General features: G+C 39.9%; 1 protein-coding gene and 1 long non-coding RNA gene across 3 annotated transcripts in view; both read left to right on the top strand.

Moving 5' to 3' along the window:
- The first annotated feature begins 309 nt into the window (after window positions 1-309).
- The window catches only part of TANC2 (tetratricopeptide repeat, ankyrin repeat and coiled-coil containing 2), a 325,867-nt gene continuing 305,001 nt past the window's right edge, over window positions 310-21,175 (top strand). For both annotated transcript variants that reach the window (XM_014062481.2, XM_087713296.1), the window contains exon 1: window positions 310-750. The gene's annotated coding sequence lies outside the window, so the exon portion shown is untranslated. The remainder of the gene's footprint in view (window positions 751-21,175) is intronic.
- On the top strand, window positions 12,889-18,098 carry LOC148045958 (uncharacterized). Its single transcript, XR_015696261.1, has 2 exons — window positions 12,889-13,224; window positions 17,714-18,098. It is a non-coding gene; the product is annotated as an uncharacterized LOC148045958 (long non-coding RNA).

Raw genomic sequence — 21,175 nt, forward strand, 5'->3', positions numbered from 1 at the left:
AACAGGGCAAACGTGTGAAAGAAACACAGCCAACAGTAGAAACGCCCCCGTGCGCCCCCTGTTGTTCACAGGTAGAACGTGGAGGTGGGGGGGGGAGGAAATGTTGTCGGTGCTAGCCCAACCCACCACCTGTGTGCGGGCTATAACTCCCCCTCCTTCTTAAGACAGAGAGCGAGAGCGAAGCGCGCCACCCTTCGTAGGACATACAGTCTGACTTGGCAAACGCGTGGCGCGTGCGCAACCGTGCCTGCGCGCGCAGATCTAAAGAAGCGCGAGGCGGTGCCACCCCCTTCCCTCACCACCATCACTTCGTTCATTGGGGAGCCGCGCGTGCGAGCGGGTGGCGTGCGGCGCGCGCTCGCCCTTTGCTTCTCTGTTCCTCCCGCTGTGTCGGTTGTTTTGTGAGGAGGAGCAGAGCGGCTCAATGACTGAAGAGGGGGGAGCGCCCAGCCGCCGCCATCATCACCGCCTCCGTCCCATCAGCAGAGCCCCCCAGTTGGCTTGCCTCTGAGGAAGACGTAGTGTGCCGCTCCTTTATCAAGATGTGGTGAGGCAGGCAGGAAAGACCCTCCCCCCCACACACCTCTGCTTCGCAACCCCTCCCCCAAACTTCGGGACAGAGGACGGGAAGGAGGAGGATTCGAAGTTGCCGCGCCCCGAAAGGGTGCTTGGACAGAGCCCGACACCGGAGTAGGTGAACGAAGAGGAAATCAGCAATTTGGGATTCATTTCGGCTGACGCCCTGCCTAGGTAGGTAGGAAGGTAGGAAGGAAGGAAGGAAATTGAATGGGTGTGCCATACTGACCTATGCGAGGTTGAGGGGAAAGAGATTCTGTCATCGTCCTTGATTCTTCTCGTTCCCCCTCCCACCATTTCCACATCGTTGTGTATTGATGTGGAAGGGAGAAACGAGGTTCCAGGATATGTATAATAGTGAACTTCTACATATTAGTGTAAGCTTATATCATATGTATACGGTATTTTAAATCAATGCTTTAATCTGCTACATAAAACCAAAAAAGGATAAACAAATCTTTAAAACATTGCTTCTTTATGAAGCTTCCATGTTACTATAAAGTGATCTGAGATTGGAGATACTATTATGTTACTGGAATGAAAAACTATAACACATTAATGGGAATAGTGATATTGCTATGCCTTGGGAAACATATTTTGTAAACAGAAATGCCTAGGCTTTTAGGAATCCTGTCCTTCCAGCCTGTTCTAATACTAATTTGTCATTGCAAAACTTATAGAAAAGAAACCCAGTGCTATGTTAGCATGTTGTCCATGAACTGGAAGTCTGATATTATAGGAGACACAGGGAGTGAATCTTTTGGTGGTGGGAATCTTTTACTGGGTGGGGAAGTGGGTTTCATTTATAAAACTGTTAGGGCAGGAAATGGTAATTGGTAGTTTACTGCTATCAATGCCAGAAAATTGGATAAAATGGTGATGTTTGAGAAAACATTCTAATTCAGTATTCATGTATAAGAGATTAAGCATATCAAACAGAATGAGGGGTTGCAATGTATTACCAGTTCAGTAGATTATCATAGGCAGTTTTTACTGTAAGTATAATATTTTATAGATTAAAATGTCAGTGTCAGCTGAGTATGGAGAATACAGGAGATTTTCAAATAAAGAACATATGTATTGGAATGCAAAGGGCCATCTGAGCTATATAGATATGACTTCATTGAAATTGTGAAACTGCCTGTGGGCCACTTTAAGACTTGTTGATTTTTATATATTTAAAACAGATTTATTAGGCATTTTATATTGTCATTTACAATAAATATCCTAAAAGTATTAGTAAAATTAAAACATTAAAATTTAATCAGTCAGCAATTACCATTTCCTGCCCCAATATTTTTATAAATGAAACCCACTTCCCCACCCAGTAAACTGGCTTCAGTTTAGAAATTTATGTTTTAAGGCCTTTTAAAAGATGTGACAGTATCAGTTCATCAGAATAACAGAGTTATTTTGGGATCTCTGGGGTTACAAAGAAGGTTTAATTAGTTGTCATCATCTGATGAGCCAGTGGAAACTATAGGTAGAAGCCTTCAGGTCAATGAACCATGAAAGGAGCTGGATTAAAAGTGTTCTCTGAGGTAATATTGAACTTAACTGTATGCAACAATTTATGTTTAGCAATAATTTTGCAGTTAATGTAATGCTTTTATCATAGATACTGTATAATTGTATAATCTTTTTTAGTACCAAATTTGGAGGTAGTACCATGCAGAACACATTTTAAAAAGTGCAAAACATTTTAAAATATGTTTTATACAAAATATGTGTTGGAACAAAACATTTCAACTCAAAAGGCTTACGTAGATGTGTTCTCTGACAGGCTTGTGCAAGTGCCATCTGTGCATGCGTATATAAAGACAACTAGGGCAGTCTTTGACATACAGTAGCTGTGCAAGCCTTTCAAAGGATGTGCCTAAACTAGTGTATTAAAACAGTGATTAACTTGTGCTAACACGGTTTGCAAAATGTGTTTATTTTGTATATAGTTCAAGAGCATATTAGAATCATGTAGCCTGGATTTTACCAACATGATTTTTCTAAAAATGATGCAGTTGATGTAGCAAAGAGATTGTAAATGCTCCTATTCCTGGAAAATGAAAACAAATCTGGTTCCAGAATCTCCTCCAAATTATGATCCAATCCAGAATAAGGAGATCTACACACTTACACAAAGGGCCCTTTCATTTTATCTAGATTTACTGGTATTCTCATTTCACAAACCTAACAGACTTTAGGTGGTTACTCAAGAATTTGTTTTGAAATTTTATAGAGAAATAGACTTGAGTGGTAGCATCTTATTTTTGAAATTACTCATGTGATCATCCACTGGTTTATTGTGAAGGATAACCTGTATGTTAATAATACCAAGTTGCATTGCTATATCCTGAGCTAAGCAGGAGATTGTGTGGCACTGTTAGTCTGGTAATTCTGAAAAATTAGACGAGATGAAACAACACAATGAAAGTTATGGATTTACCCAGAACTCATCTGGCTGTATGTTACTTCCATCTGTAGCTCTAAAGAAGCACATGTAAATTTGTGGTTCCTCCTGGGCTTACAGTTCCTGCAGATACTACAGGTGGAAGACGTGGCTAGGAGACGCTTTGCCTAGTCTGTTTGGTGCACCAATTTTGAACTACTTTGGAATGCAATTGAGCTAACTGCATTTAAATTTACACTTTGCTAAAAACCTTTGGAATTGTTTGTCTTAAGTTGTGTTTAAGATATAGGTAGCTTCTCATAACCAACAGTGACTGTTCCAGGTTATGTCCATATGCTGAAAAAGTAACTACAACTGGTCCTTGCACTTATTGCAACATACTGGCAGTCACGTGATTGAGATTCAGACACTTTACAACTGTTGCAGCATCCCATAGTCACATGATTGCCATTTCCATGCTTCACAGCCAGCTTCTGACTATCAGTGGAGAAGCTTGTAGTAAAATTGCAACTCATAGTGATGTGATATTTTGCTTAGCAACCATGATGGAAATGAGGTCACAAGTCTGTAATGGATACATGATATTTTGCTTAATGACTCCATTGCTTAGTGACAGAATTGCTGGTTTTAATTATGCTCAAGTCCTGGTCATTAAGTGAGGACTCCCTGTATTTAGGTTTGAATGTGGCCCTGGTGTCTGAAGTTATTATGTAACTTTGTTAAATAATTTACATATGAAGAAGACATTTTTCAGCTTTGATGTGGGATTGGAATTGTATTTGAAAACTGATAATTTATAAAATCGTTTTGAAGCAAAATATTGATTCCCAACATTTATAATTGATCAAACTGTTATAAATGTTGACTGAAAATAATGGTTTCACCTGATTCCAGTGGGTAAATCAAGTAATAATAGTAGTAGTAAATCAAGCAATATCAGAAATATAATTTAGTAAAATGTGTTGATTCAGATTATATTGTTTTCCAGAATATAAATAATTGGGAATGAGACCATTGTTTCATTCTGGATAATTCTCATATACTGTATTTGCTGAAATATATATCTGTTGTCAGTCTACTGGTGACTTAATCAGAAATAATCAATTTGAGGTTACTGACATGAAAACAGTTATTCTCTTTATAAAAAAAAAGAATCTCAAGGAAGAATAAATATAAACATACAGACAACTATGTGACAAGCTGCCAATTGATTTTGGAACTTTCTTCCCCACCACAAAATATGTGGAAGTAATACACATAAATGTGCATACATGTGAAAAAATGTGTAACAGAAAGGTCATACTCCATAATGGGCAAGACAAGAAAAGTAACCTTTATAAGTGTGTTTAATTGAATTAGCAGAACCCTTTTCAGTCTGGGTTCAACAAAGGCTCAACAAAGAGTATTGGTGATGTGGGTTATGATCTTGAAAATCTTATGTGGCATGGGCCAAGTTACCTGTGTAATTGTCTTTGTCTCAGTCATTGTCCCATCCCACCTGGTCAGGCAGGGAAGTATGTTGCAGACCCCAGTGGTTAAAGAATTGTGACTTGCAGAATCCAGGAGGAGAGCTTTCTCCAGGAGGAGAGCCTTCTTTGCAGTTGCCCCATCCTCTGGAACATTTCCCCTCTCCTCGAGGCAAGGCAGGTTCCTGCTTCACTAGTCCTTTGAAATATCTGAAGATCAGGCTCTGCGGACATCCTTGGGACTCATACAACAGTACACAGCCATGGGCTGGTTAGTGTCTTGAAGGCCTTCCCAGCTTTTAAATATAATTATATTTAGCTTTTATGTTTTAGATTTTAGTTGTACACTGACCAGAATCACTCTGTGAGGTTTTCTAAATTTGACATAAAGAAATAAATAAAATTGATTGCCCTTGTGGATAACCTTTGGGAGGCTTGGAACAGAGGTGATGTAGCTGTCCTGGTTCTCCTGGATCTCTTGGTGGCTTTTGACGTTATCAAGTAGGATATCTTTCTGGTCTAGCTTTGGGTGTTAGGAGGCATGATTTTACAGTGATTCATCTCTTTGTAGGATCACTTCTAATCAGTGTTGTAGGGGGAAGACCCAACTTTAGGTTTCTGCATTGTGGAGTGCCTCAAAGCTTTGATCTCTCACTTCTCCTTTTTTATATGAAGCTGTTGGACAAGGTTATTTGTTGTCAAGGGGTGCAATATCACTATGCTTATGAAAGTTCAATTGTATTTTATTACCGCTGCCTGATAAAGGAGATAATATTGTTGAGATGGCGTCCCAGTGCCTAGAGATTGTAAGGGCCTGATAGGGAGGTGCCAGCTTAGAATTATCTTAGTAAGGAGGAGTAGCTCTGGGTTTTTAAATCCCAGGCAAAATCTTGGTTCTTGATAGGGTTGCACTTCCCTCCACAAAGCTGGTGTGAAATTTGAAGGACTTCCTGGACTTGTAATTCTTGTTTAAGGAGCAGGTGGCAGCCATAGTCAGGGGAGTATGCACAGATCATCTTCTATGCCAATTGCACTCATTCTAGGGATGGAAATTTGACACTGAGCTGCTCTTAAAGATTTTTCAGTAATTAGAAGTGATACAGAATGCAGTGGTGTGTGTATGTTGGGTATCTTCTTGCTCAGCTGCATTGTCTTTGACTCTTTCTGAATGCAATTCTAAGTGCTGGTTATCATCTTTAAAGCTTTATATGGCATAGTTACAGTATATATGGGAATACTTCTCCCTGAGAGTATCTGGTCATCCCACGAAGTTGAATAGAGTAGCTCCAAGTCTCTTCCTTTTAATACTGCCATCTAACCGATCTAGGAATTATGCAATTTCTGTGGTGGTCCCAACCTTGCAGAAGAGCTTTCCCTTGGCAATCTGACAGGCCCTCACATTTTTACCTTCCAGAAAGTCATAAAAAACTGATTCTCCCTCAGGTACTGGGGTAGAATGCAGTAGAAGCCTATAGTTGATTCTCTGGAGCTTCTTAGGAAGTTGACTGAGATTTTTTAAATAATTTTAATTGTGTATGGTTTTATTATTGTTGTGAGCTGCCCAGAATTGTACTGTAACATGCACAATACACACACACACGCACACTACTGTTTACAGTTAATTATACATTATCCCCAGTTATAAAATAAATTGATCATCATCTGCCTACACTAATTAATCTGTTTCTGACACATAAACCCCCACCATCACAGAAATAACTCACCTTTCAATCAAAATAACAAGAGAAGAAAAAGATCCCCTTGGATAAAAGAATTCATAGGAAATAATAGTTGAACTGGGGAAGAAGAAAAAGTGAAAGGAGAAACCAAACTAGAGGTGAGTAAAGAAAAGGGTTTTCTTAAGACTAGGAAGGAAAGAAAAGAGGGGAAAGTTCTGTTTTAAAAATTATAGAAATTCATCAGGCAAGTAATCTTCAGTGACATTTTTTTTCAGCAGTAGTATCTGCAGACATTTGCTCCTCTGCCCATTGGCTTGCTTTCAACAACCTTTTTAAAATTCTCCATATTCTTGAATTAATAAACTTTTTACCTTCCCTTTACTTATAAAGGTAAAGGTTCCCCCACACATACATGCTAGTCGTTTCCAGCTCTAGGGGCGGTGCTCATCTCCATTTCAAAGCCAAAGAGCTAGCACTGTCCGAAGATGTCTCCGTGGTTATATGGCCGGCATGACTAAACGCCAAAGGCGCAAGGAGCGCTGTTACCACCAAAGTGGTCCCTATTTTTCTACTTGCATTTTTATATACTTTCAAATTGCTAGGTTGGCATGCAATTTAAAGGCACTAATGTAAGGAAAAAACTTCTGTTGGCATCACATTAATAAATGTTTTGGTAACAAGTTTGAGATGGTATACTGAAAATGTTAACTGATTTTCTTTAAATGATGAATATACACAGAAGTAAAAACAAATCTTAAGTATTCTACAGTTAAAGTAAGTTTTATTGAAATAGCATTTACTTCTGTGGCATTGAAAATTTATATATTTCTATTTTAAGTTCTTGTTTGGAACCTGTCTTCTGTTGTTGTCTTAACTTTTTTAGACAAATCTTCCCATAAGCCTTTGTAATAGTAAGTGGCAATCTATAGATCTACTTAGAAATGAGTTCCATGGATTAATGAGATTTACTTCAACATATTAAATCAATAGTGAATCCATAGAGTTCATGCAACTTGTAGGTAAATCATGCCACCAACTTTGTGCACTTGTTTATCCATCCTGATTAGTAGTTCAATTTGAAAGTCAGCTGTACTTATTTTAAACATACTGATTTTAAGCTTATTTTAACTAATTTAATTTTGGGAAAATTTATTTGTTGAAGCAGCAATGTTGGGTTTGGGATAATGAATGTATTCCAAAATTAATTTTTTTTCTGAAATAAATGCTAGCAAAATCTCAAATGTTTATTGATCAAATTCCTATAACTAAAACATTAAAGTCTGGATGTTTCCAACATTATTTCCTGATGTGTTTATAGAGATACGACCAAAAGAGCTTTACAGGTATCATGTGATATAAGCTTTTTAATAGATAGAACTGTCATATATAGTGACAGTTAAGACAAATGTAAGTTATATGGAAGAATTAAGGAAATGCCTTGAATCTTTATGTGTGTGTATGTATGTATGTGTGTGTGTGTGTGTGTGTGTGTACACACAAACAAACATAAACAAACATAAAACATAAAAACTACCCTTCAGTTACATACAGTATGTTGATTGGTTACAAAACTTTTGTGCTTTCTCACCATAGTCTTCAGTTGCAATTTATATAGAATCTCATATTATCAATCTAATATATATGTATACAATTATTATCATTATTAAGCATCCATTTGACTATAACTATTATTACATCCTTTTATGTGAGATATTCTAAATTTAGAATAAATTTATATTATGGTATTTCGTTACATCATCCTAAAATCATCCAGTAATATTAAATCTTTATATTGTATTCTATATAAAATTGTTTAACTTTGGTTACAAAACTTTTGTGCATCCTCTCCATAGTCCTCACTTACAATTTATATAAAATTTCATATTATCAATCTAGTATATATGTGTGTGTGTGTGTGTGTGTGTGTATACATACATACACACACACACACACACACATTATTATCATTGTTAATCATTTATTTGACTATAACTATTATTACTTCATTTTATGCGTAATATTCTAAGTTTAACTAAATTTAAATTAGTTTTTATTGTGGCATTTCATTACATCATCCTGTATCCTTCCAATAGTAGTGCCATCTTATATCTCTTGCCATTTGTAGTATTTGTGTTCTAATTGCTTTCTTGATAGATCTTATATGGCAACTTGTTTTTCATTGCATATCTTGTGAAAACTCGAAACCCCTTGTCTGTTCCTTCCATCAACTTCCCTTTGGTTGTCACTGATGCTTCTGCCAAAGTTTCCATCATTACTTCTGCCAAGTTTTCTCCCTTTTCTTCTTCTATATTCTGGAGTCTGAGGTAAAATTCTAATCTGTCAATCTCCCATTCCAATATTCCACTCTTGTCTTTTCCAACCACGCTCAATCTGCTATCAATATCACCAATTTTCTTATCTCTTTGTTCATCTTTTTTTTTCAAATTTTTAAAACCCTGTCCTCGTATTTCATCATCGTTTGGTAAATATTCTCAATTTTTCCATCTATTTTTTCTGTTCTTTGTTCAATATTCTCCATTCTCTCTTCAATGCTCTCTGTTCTTGTGTTTTTTGAATTTCTTGCATAATCATCTGCAATGTCACTTCTTTTCCTTTTTCATGCTGCCCCATTCCTCCAGATAGTAAACAACTGCCACTATATAGAATCCAAGGCTTTGGAGTTCCTTGGGAGATAATGATTTACTTGTAAAAAACAGAAACCCCACAAAAATGCTCTAACTCCCAACACTGAGATGACCTGTGGAACTATACAAGGTGAGGAGAGAGAAGTGAGCAAGAAGAAAAGAAGGAAGATGCAGCAGATGGTGAGAGAGTATAAGAAAGACATTTGCCAGGACCTCCATGCTGGAGCTGTCCTTGTTAGTCCATATCTCTGTTTCTACAAGAACAGTGCCATGGCTTCTTCTCAGGGCAGGTGCAGGAAATCTAGGACTCTGCTGGTTCAAGCACCAGTGGCAGCAACAGCCATCCACAAAGGTGGGTGGTGGGTGGGAATGAGGTGGGAGTGTAGGAAGAAGTTTCATTATTTTTAATTTTTTTAAATTCACATTTTTAGTTTAATACATTTATACAGGCCTATATGAATATAATAATTTTGCAACTTCTGGCATATATCTAAGCCCCTAATACAGAGGCACTCTGAGGCCTGAAAAATACTTCAAGGCTCAGAAGTTGAGAAGGCTAATTTTCTTTTGTAGCTTATTCAAAGACTGAATTGAGTTAGCAAAGAAATGGGATACAAATGTCTATTTAATAGAAAGAGATACACAAAACTTGATAGAAGAACTGATATTTATTGCTCTAAATGGCCTTGTTTGTTTGGTGCCTTTCTGTCCATCTGCCCCTCCCCTCCCCCGCTTCTCAGATCATTAGTAGAATTATTGTCCTTAGGGTATCATTGAAGGCACCCAATTTTACTGTTAATTGGGATTTCTTCTCAACCCCATGAGAAGTTTGTTAGATGCCTTCTCAAGCACTGTATCATTAGGTTTATTAGGATGAGGATTTTAAGAAGATGGAGCAAATCATGTAGAATGCCACACCACTTCTTCTTGTTGTTTTTGCAGAGATTCAACAGTTGCAAATATATCAATAGAAAAATGTGAAACAAGCCATTCAGTGAACAGTGGCTTTACTTGAGGTACTACAAATTGCAGAATTAAAATTAGCAAAGATTAGAAAGAATGTTGTAAAAGCAAAACAGATTATAAACAAGTAGTCTTCACTTAATCATTGGTTCAGTAATCATTCAAAGTTACAGAGATGTTGAACAAATGTTAAGTTATTAAAATCACAGGCATTGCATCATCCTCATGATCACATGATAAAAATATGGGTGCTTGACAACTGACCTACATTTACAATTGCAGTGTGTACTTCAACTATCCCTACTCACCTAGCTTTCCCCCTCCATCTCTACTCGTTTAGTTATGCTGCATTCCCCTGCCTACACCTGCCACTCCTGCCACCCTCAAATGACCTTTGCCATCTTCCTTCCGCTGTTGATCAGCCATGCATTAACAACTGCCTCAGCAGGTACACCTTGTCAACAGGAGGAAAAAGCAAAGATCAATTGAAGATGGTAGCAGATAGTGGGATAGGTTCTGCATAGTGTAGGGTGAACAAAAGGTTAGTGATGTGGGGATAGGCTGGTGGGAAGAGTTGAAACAGGTGAGAATGATAGGGCAGGAAAAGTGTGAGATGCTTGATAACTACAGTGTGGTCCTGGTCTAACAACTGCAGTTGGGATTATACATGTATATGTAGCCCTTGCTTAATCATTCATTAAGTGACCAAAATTACAACAGTGCTGAAAAAAGAGACTCATGAACTGACCTCTCACTTAAAACCATTACATTGTCACAACAAACAAGTAATTGTGATTCAGTTGCTCACATTTACAGTGGTTACAGCATCCTGGGTTGACATAACTATTTTGAAAATGTTGGTGAGGAAGTCATTAGGGAAGATCATAAGTTACAGTTATGTGATGTCTCACTTGAGAACCATGGTGATTTGTTCAATGAATATGGCAAAAAAGATAATAAAATCAGATGCAGTCACCTGATGCCTTACTTAATGACTGCACTGGTTAACAATGAATTTTATGTTACCTACTGTGGCCATAAACTGAGGATTATCTGGTATAGTAAATGAGTAAGATAGACTGCTGCAATACAGCAGATCAGAAATAAAAACATGATGAAACTAAAACAAAAGTGATATAACTTATTGAAATCATGTTGAAGGCAGGTATTACCATACACAATAATTAGTGTCTGAGCATGTGGAAAGAAAGCTTGTAAAACATGTTTTCATGTGTTTTTAGTTCCTAAAACAGTGTTTGCAATTGATAATTCCACAGGCCTATCCACATTCAGAAAATGTGATATGACTTCTAATGTTGTAATTAAAAAAATGATTTTGGATAATTTTCCTTACTTAAAATGGTTGTACTATATCCACTATGATTAATTATGCAAAAATAATTCATTTTAGTTTTATTGAAAAATAGAGTTTCTTCTTACCTTATTAGAAAGAGATAGTGGTTGATTTCATAAAATAATAATCTTGTTCTTAATCATAAACAATTATTTGTACTTTCCTTTTTCTGAGAATTGTACAAGACAGTACTTTAAACAAATATATATATGTTTATCTGTGTGACTGTCTGTGTGTCTGTCTCTATCAATCCATCCATCCATCCATCCATCCATCCATCCATCCATCCATCCATCCATCCATCCATCCATCATCTAATTTGTCCCAAATATATGCAACTTAGTTGCTGTTTTAAAAGGATTCTAACTTACAAATGAAGGCAGATATACATGTCCCAGGATAATGTTACAGTATCCAATCTTGGTCACCGAGACCAGAGATTTAGTCTTCCAAGCTTTTGGACTTGTGTTGGAGCCCATCCTAAGGGATCTACCAGCTTCTCTCTCCAGCATGAGTCTGAAAATTCGGAAGTCTAAATCTCTGGTCTCGGTGACCGACCCAGATTGGATTCTGCTTCTAACTTATTTTGTGATGCACTCTAAATGTGGTTTTGATTATGTCTACTAATGTGTACTAATGTTGGGTTCCCACAGCTATGTGTGAGAGTAAATGAAATGTTCAGTAAATAGACTGAAAATAGGACAGTACTGTACAATATCTTCTTGACTAATATATATTTTAATAAAAGTTTAAGAAATACTTGTAGTGATAGAGATATGGGGATGTTAGAAGTTTGGAGATGTGAATGTATCTGTTCTTTTCTATTGATACAATGCTCTATTGTTGGATGCAATCTTGAAATAGGTTTTTGAAATAAGAGGAGTATGGATTTAAACATAATTATCAATAACCCAATTAGTCATGTTTGACAAGGAAAATGGAAAGAACAGTTAAAAATAAAGATTAAAAAATTAGAACACATGAACGAACTCCATATCATGGAAGAACATTGTCTAAGGATGGGAACATGCATGTAGAAATGTTAAGATGCACACATCCTGGTAGAAATTTAATGAAAAGTAAGTGGTCAGTGGCAAGGAATGAATGTTTGTTGAAAGAAGCAAAACACTACTTCTCTAAGAATGTTCTCTCGCTTGTGTATAGAAGGAAGTTTGGTATGTGAGGAGAAATATAAACATATTTTAAATGCTGTGGGGATGTCATTCTCATACCTGCAGCCATGTTCCTTTTTGGATCTTTGGCCTGCCACACTTTCTATTATTCTACTATGCTGTTTCTATTGTGGGGAAATGGGAAGTAGGATGGTATGGAGTAAACTGTTATGTAGCCAAAATAAAATTCCTTTCTAGAAAGCCAGGTAATCCTTTGTCTCTACACCTCTGCACCTGACCAGAACTGGATAGGTGGAACTGCCAGCATAGCAGTGGAAGATTGGACCATGTGATGGACTTGTGGGTGTGGGGGCAAGAGCATGAACTTTCAACTGGATGGGGAGAAACCAGGAAGCTCAGATTCGGGTTTCCCTCGGATGTGCCAACATGGTTCTCTTAATAAATTGCAACTTAGAGCAATACTTTGCCTTGGACTCTGATTTAAATTTGGATCCTATTTGGAACACTGACATTAACCCGAATCTCCCTTAAAATACTTAATCAGCTATCCCAGGTTTGGGAAGCTGTTAGGGGTACTGAATCCCAGTTCTGATCCAACCCTGGGCAGTACAAAATTTTAGTGAAGATGGAGGAAGTAAAGAAAGCAGCAGAGAAGGCCACAGATGACGGATCACCTATATTTATTGAGACAATTTATGTGCCTTCTAAAGAGGTAGTCGAGGCTGCAGAAGCTACAGAAAGCGAGCGGCAGCTGTGGGCAAGGTGAAAGGAACTGACCCCTGACCTCCCTCACAGACAGAACTAGCTCTGCGAGGCAACGCCTCGGGATTTATTACCTCTAAGGAATTTCTGCTAGACAGACAGGGAGCTACCAGGGGAGCTCCGACACATGACTGAGGAAGTCAGAGCAGACACCGGCTAGCAGATCTGATGAATGGAGATCCCAGCCACCCTCACGCAGTCATTCTCTGACCGGCCTCCCCGACCAATTTGGAGAGCTAAATGTGAGTGGAATCAACCCCCTCCTTATCTTAGGACCACTTAAGTGGGCCCTGGCCCACCCACTTTCTCCTTCCCTAGCAGAGAATCTGCAACACACTGGAGTAGAAATCTTGGCTCCTTCCACACAGCGACTAGCAAGTCGAACCAACCCCTTGCTGCTGGAGAAAAGCCAACATCAGTGCCCCTTCCTCCTTGAATTGGGGAATTCAATCCAACCAGTAGAAAGGGCCCTGGGACACATCTCCCCTTAGCCAGTCACCAATGTTTGGGCTGCAACCTGTGAATCAAGCACCATCAGGGTGGGCTCTCTTTCCGGGTCATGAATGAGCCCAATACCAATGGGTGCCTGCCCCTCCTCAGCAGATGACACCATTTCAGATAACTGGCCCTGGAAAGAGCCAGGGACTGGGGGCCCCACCGGTTCCAGCCCCCCTAGCAATGCCTCTACAGGATTTTGTCCAAACTCCACCACTGGGTCCGGCTCAACAAAGGGCTCTACCACCGCAAGCAGCTGGCCAATGGGCAGCTCCAACTACCAGACCTGCTGGCTTCCATGCCCCCATGGTTTTAGGCAAGTTTGATGGAACCCCAGAGAAGCTAGCTTACTTCCTGAATTAAGTCTGTGCATAGATTGATCAGATTGGAGCACAATACCCTTCCGACAGATTCAAGAAATAGCCAAGGGGATGAATGAAGGGGAGGCTGCACATTGGATAATGGAGCTTGATGAGGATATTAACCCTCATCAAAAGCCTGCTGCAGAAAAACCTGCTAAGAGACCTTTGGACCGCCGAACCCAGATGCAGCGAGTTGAGAAGCCTCCACACCTCGTCCCTCAGGGACAATAAAATGCTACCAATGCGGTCAGCTTGGCCACAGAGCATCAGAATGCCTAACTCTGGCCTCAGTTCCACAAGTGCGCCCACCACCCGTCAGCGTGATGAAGAAAAAATCCTGAAAGCCACCAGAAAAGAGTTGTCTGGTACAACAACCAAAGGAGACGGAGGTCCTACCATTGGGAAAGCCCCTATCACCTTGGAGGAGGAGGAGGAGGAGAGTACTGAAGATGACCAAATGGTGAGTGCACCTATCCGCCCCTTTACCATAAAATCCAACTCCAAGTGCCAGAAACAGGGGTGGAAGGGGAAGTTGGGGCAATTGTGGACACCAGATGCACCCGATGCTTAATCAGCAGGTCTATTGTAGAGCAGCTAGGCGTATGAACAAGACCCCTAAAGCTCCCCTAAACCATTCCCATTTGGTTTGAGCAGATGGATGCAACACTAGTTGGGGAGGCAGCCACGCAAATTACCAAGTTGATAAAGTTATTCAGATTCCTTGTAGCTCCAAGAATGCAGGAATCAATTATCACGGGGCTTCCATGGCTGGACAAGTGGGTACCTACAACAAAGTGGGAGGACGGTGTTTGGAAATTGATTATCGGCTTTGGCCCGTTACCACCAGTGGAGCCAAAGGGCCACCCAGGGATGATTGAACCCCATAGCCCAGATTGTCCGGAACCTGCAGCACTTGCAGCAGACACCAAACCCCCAGGATCCAACAAGTACCAAAAGACTAGTGGGACTTGGCAGGGGTGTTCAGTGAGGAAGATTGCAACTATCTTCCCTCTCATCGTCCCACAGATTGTACAATAGAATTCATACCTGGGACAACCATACCAAAACTGAAGTTGTACTTCATGACTCCCAAGGAGATGGTTGAATTGAGGAAATACATCAACATAAATTTGAAGGGGGGCTTTATTGAATTGGCTAAGTTGAAAGTAGTAGCCCCAGTGCTCTTCAGAGAAAAGAAAGATGGTAGTGTTCATCTCTATTGATATGAGGGGGTTGAATGCCGTATGTGTGAAGAACACTTATCCTCTCCCCCTCATGAAAGATATATTGAACCACTTGGCTAAAGGCAAAGTGTTCACCAAGCTGGACTTGAGAGAGGCATATTATTGCATACAAATCAGAGAGGGAGATGAATGGAAGACCGCTTTTAACTGCCCCCTTGGCAGCTTTCAGTTCAAAGTCATGCCATTTGGGCTACAAGGAACACCCACAGTCTTCATGCAGTACATAAACGAGGTGCTACATGAGCACCTGTACCGTAGAGTACTCGTTTATCTCGACGACATCTTGGTCTTCTCTGAAATCCTGGAAGAACACATGAAGCTAGTATGGCAAGTCCTGGAAAAACTACTAGCCACCAAGCTACAACCAAAGTTATCGAAGTGTGAGTTCCACAAAACCTCACTAGATTAACTTGGTTATCACATCTCCAACGAGGGGATAGAAATGGATTTAGGAAAAGTGAAAGATGTGTTAGACTAGAAACCTCCAAGTACTCTCAAACAACTTCAGAGCTTTCTTGAATTTGCAAATTTCTACAGGCAGTTCATTTTGGCTTTCGTGGAGATTGCCCTCCCATTGACTGAACTATTAAAAACAGGACCTTCCCCGACAAAGCCAAAAGCAAACCAACCCCTAAAGTGGACAATGGACTGTAAAAAATCTTTGAGAAATTAAAACGGCTCTTTGCCCAAGAGCCCATACTGCAACACCCTGACACAGAATGACAGTTCATAATCCAGATGGATGCCAGTGATGTAGTGGCAATGCTACTGCAAAAGAATAAAGAAGGGCACCTCTTGCCATGTACTTGCATCTCCAAAAAACTCAGCACTACTGAAAGGAGGTGGGCCATTTGGGAGAAAGAAGCATATGTGATCAGGTGATCCCTGCTCACTTGGAGGCATTTCCTGGAAGGGGGGAATATGCTGTTCGAGGTTTGGACTGACCACAAAAACCTTGAAGCTCTCAATGCCTGTTGAAGACTGTCTCCAAAACAAGTTTGCTGGGCCCAATACTTCCAAAGATTCAGATTTGAACTGAAACGCATCCTTGCAGGGAAGAACTTGTTGGTAGATGCCTTGTTAAGAAAACCACAGTACAACAGTAAGAAGGAAGAAGTGGTTCACCCCATCCTTTCTTCCTCCCACCAAAAGGCAGCCCAAGTCACCACCCGAAGCCAGGATAAGCTGATGACAGCAATGAAATCAGCTCTCCCAGCAGACATGTGGCTCAATAATAACAAGGACATTCTAACGCTGAAAGATGGCTTAGCCTGGAAGGGGTCCAAACTTTATGTCCCCATGGGGTTGAGGCTGGAAGTTCTACAGTGAAGCCATGATGCGAAACTAAGAGGCCACTTTGGGTTCCTAAAAATGATCCACCTCTCCAGGTGCCAATTTTGGTGGCCGAGGATGAAACCGGGAGTGGAAGAGTACATAAAAAGCTATACTACTTGCGTGATGATGAAAATACGACCAGGGAAGCCCCCTAGACTACTATAAAGGGTGGTCAGCCCTAGCCTGGGAAGAGATCACAATGGACTTCATCATCAAGCTCCCAGACAGCAGTGGGAATAGAGTAATCTGGACCGTTATTGATTTGTTTTCCAAGCAGGCATATTTAATCGCTTGCTCAGGATTGCCATCTGCAAAGAAAATGGCGAAAATGTTTGTAAAACACATTTATCGCTTGCATGGAGTGCCCAGGAGGATCGTTTCAGACCATGGAGTCCAGTTCAACCCCAACTTCTGGAGAGAGTTCCTGAGGTCTATTGAGTCCACACAAGGACTGAGCTGAGTGTTTCATCCAAGCACGAATGGAATAGCGGAGAGGACCAATATGATGGTGGAACAATACATCAGGTGTTATGTGGACTATCAGCAAGACAATTGGTTGGACTTGCTACCCTTCGCCAAAGTGGCGTACAACAATGCAGTCCACAGCAACACTGGATTAACTCCTTTCCAAATTACCAGTGGCATAGAATTTGTTCCCATGCCTGAACTGCCTAGAGAACCTCCCTCCTCCATGTCTCTGAATGAATGGATGGATACCCTAAAGAAAGGATGGGAAAGTACGAAGAAAGCCTACAAGAAGCAAGCTGATAAAGATAAACACTGCTCGCTGCAATCCCCCTTTCGTGTGGGGGACAAAGTTTTTGTATCTACCAAATACATAAGATTAAGAATGCCTAGCAAGAAATTTGCCCCAAAATTTCTAGGTCCATTCCCAATAGTGAAAATAATTAACCCAATTACAGTTCAACTCAGTCTACCCAGAATTCTAGGAAAAATGACCCAGTATTTCATTGTAGCTTATTGAAGCCAGTAATTGGGTCCAGCATAAGACCGCCTACCCAGCCTCCCCCTCCTCCTATAGTGATAGAAGGGGAAACACATGAGGTGAAAATAACCATAGACTCCAGGCTGTATGGGGTCACTTACAGTGTTGTGCATTGGAAGGGGTACCCTTTGTCCGAAGCTACTTGAGTGAAAAGCTGGAACCTAAAAGCGGATAAGTTAGTAAGACAATTCCATGAGAAGTTTCCTGATAAGCCAAAGGGTCCTCCTGTGGGTGGGGGGAGAGAGGTGGTTAATTCTGTTATGTTAACTCCTACATTAATCTCTTTCAGGAACCGTTTTTGTTTTGAGGAGAGGCCGCCTATCAGGCCTGCAGGTATATTCCTTTTTGGATCTTTGGCCTGCCACACTTTCTATTATTCTACTATGCTGTTTCTATTGTGGGAAAATGGGATGAAGGATGGTACAGAGTAAAATGCTTTGTAGCCAAAATAAAATTCCTTTCTAGAATCTAAGGCTATCCTTTGTCTCTGCACCTGACCAGAACTGGATGGGTGGAACTGCCAGCATGGCAGTGGAAGATTGGACCATGTGATGAACTTGTGGGTATGGGGGCAAAAGCATGAACTTTCAACTAGGTGGGGAAAAACCAGGAAGCTCAGATTTGGGTTTCCCCCAGATGTGCCAACTCTCTTAATAAATTGGAACTTTGAGCAATACTTTGCCTTGGACTCTGATTTAATTTTGGATGCTATTTGGAACACTTGACATTAATCCGAATCTCCCTTAAAATACTTAATCAGCTATCCCAGGCTTGGGAAGCTATAAGGGGTACTGAATCCCAGTTCTGACCCAACCCTGGGCAGTACAAAATTTGTTTGGTTGACGTGGTGTTCACATTTTTTCCAATTGTTGAGTAAAAGCAATACAAAAGCACTCAAAGCAATACAACAGCCACAGCAAGGACCATGACGACAAGACGAATCATTCCCTATGTACAGAATGTTTCAGAAATGACAGCAAGATTACTATGGCAACTTGATCTCGTGGTAGCCCACAAACCAACCTCAACTATCAGATGAGCCCTGTCAAAACCAAAAGAGCAGACAGAAGGAAAGGAGGAAACCAAAGATCAGGCATGATATATCGAATACAGTGCAGTAACTGTGAAAAGAACTATGAGGGCACAGAAGCAATACAGCCGGAGTGAACGCTTAACTCCCTTTTATTGCTCCAATTCCCCTCCCCCAAGTTCCCACAGTTCACTTTAAATCCAAGAGCAAAGCTCCAAACACACACATGCACCTTCACTAGTTCCTGGTTGCTGTGAATCCAGAGAAGTAGCCAGTCCTGAGAGCAAACACAGTTCAGGAAACTTAGTTCCAGGGAGTCCTCATTGCAGAGAGGGGTTGCTGGGGCATTGCCAGGTCAGACAAAGCAAGGCAAGTTGAACCCAGACAAAGCAAGGCTAAGTACAGAAAGACAAGATGGCAAGCTGTCAACAATTGCAAGCATGGCTGGAAAAAGACAACACTTGTTCCTAACAAGCACCCCTCCCCACTCTAAATCTTATTTCCCAGGTGAGCCTTGTGATGAGAGGTGGGGCGCCCTCCTCCCAAGTCATCTGCACTGCACTGCTCCTGCCTCCATTCTCTGTGCTTGAGGATCAGGTGGAAGAAATTGTTCTTTTTGGGAGCTCCTACTCCACTGCCTATTCTTTCCATCTCATTCCCCCTCACTCGGTCATCCTGTGCCTTCTCTCCTTCACGGGCAACCCTTTCAAGGCCTGAGGAATTACCTCGTCTTGCTTCTACGGTCGTTTCTCCAGGGTCAGTTAGGCTACACCATCCTCTTTCATTGTCCCTGGCTCCGACTTGTCGTCTTCCTCAAGTCCAGGCTTCGATAGGGCCAAGACAAGAACTATGTCGGCCAAACAGGAAGAAAACTATCAGTCAGACTGCACAAACCCTTCCTGGCTATCAAAAGACACGACCTACTATCCCTCATGTCCATCCATGAAGATTCAGAAGGACACAGATTTGGCATAACCGGGATCACAGTTGTTAACAAAAAAAAACCACACTAATTTGCATCACATAAAATGGTAATTAAAGACCAGTACTTTGACAAACGAGCACAATTCAAAGCATACTCATGATGTCTCCTTGAATGGTCACGAAACATTTTCAACCACATTTCCAAGCTCGGAGTTCAGACCAACAGCCCAACTATCAACCCGAGCTACTTATATTTAGATAACATTTCAGTTGTGTTACTAATTTAACAAGGACAGTGATTCACTTAACAAATGTGGCAGGAAAAGTCATAAAATGGGGCAAAACTCAATAAAATTTCTCAGCCAACATAAAGTTTTGGCTCAATTGTGGTCATAAGTTGAGAACTACTTAATTAGTGTCCCAGAGTAGTAATGTATTATAAATATTCAAATTGTAGTTTTCTTTTGCTGTAGAAAATGTAAAATTACTTGCATTTATAAGTGGACTAGGAGAAAGGAAAAGAAATTTACTTGTTTAGTGTTCAGACTAATTTGTTTCCATTTAATATTAGCTGAAGTACAGCTCTACAGTTGAAAGAGTTTCTGAATTTTCTGAGGGTCCATTTTTATTCATAGTTCCTTATGATATTATGTTATACTTTCCTAGATTCCTTTTTGGTGACAAATTTCTTAATCAGACAAATTAATATTGTTAGATCAAAGATGGTAAACAATCTATCAAAGGATATGGAGAGAGTGAAATGTTTTAACAGTTAAGGATAAATTACAAGTAGATTTGGGGAATGCTCATTCCTTTTTTTAAAACATAAATCTTCTGAAAGAACTTCTACTTCTAGTGGGTTTTTCAGAATCAGAGATGACAGTTTGCAAAACATTAGGAACAGAGAATATCATTCTTTATCAGAGAAATGATAGTAACTTTCTCATTACATTAGTAGGTGGTTAGCAGGAGGATGAAGAAATCTATACCCAATGAACCTAGAAATAAACTGAGTATTAAAATAAATGTACCTAGTTGCTATGAATAAGGATGAGGGGTTGATGTTACCTGATCTATTCTCCCTACCCTTATTTGGTTTTATAGAATATTCTGTCCCTTCAATTTAATCAAAATATTATTTTACTTGAAAACTGTTCAGGTCATTTAAACCTGCAATTCATAGCATCTCTACTTTTTTGGGTTTTCTGAAATTCTTTTATATCTTTGCAACTGAATGCTGTTGGACATTAATGTGGGTCTTGCTAATCAGCCCAGGTGAACAAAGAATTCCCAGCTTTGGTTCTATTTTGTTTATTTTATGAAGAAAATCCTTTAACATGCCTTGTGACTGTGAAAGAAAGATCAGTACAATTAAAGGCATAACTAGAAGTAGTTATGTGCTTCATTAAAAATCAGAGCTGATTTGAGCTAATCATATCATATTTAAATCTCACAAGCTTTGGAATTCTTCCTCACAGTGAAGTTTCTTCACTCAAGATTCCAGAAGCATTTCTTGCATGTTCAAAATAAAGTTATGAAATGCTCCATGAAAGTCATTGATGACTATCAATCTGAAAAGAATTACAAAATTATTTTTAAGCCTCTTAGCCTCTATCATTCCACAATTAGATATAGTACTGAAATGGAATAGAATTGGGAAAATAAGGAACATTATAGAAAATACCTATCTTAAAATATACACAACATATAATCACTTAAGAGGTTGGAAAGGACCCAAAACAACATCAGGGCTTCTGTATGTCTCTGTCATCCTGGCTATGGTCAATATTCATCCAT

This window comes from Thamnophis sirtalis, unplaced genomic scaffold (assembly GCF_051295495.1).
Source record: "Thamnophis sirtalis isolate CommonGarterSnake01/CBP01778 unplaced genomic scaffold, rThaSir2_p1.2 scaffold_4, whole genome shotgun sequence".
Lineage (NCBI taxonomy): Eukaryota > Metazoa > Chordata > Lepidosauria > Squamata > Natricidae > Thamnophis > Thamnophis sirtalis.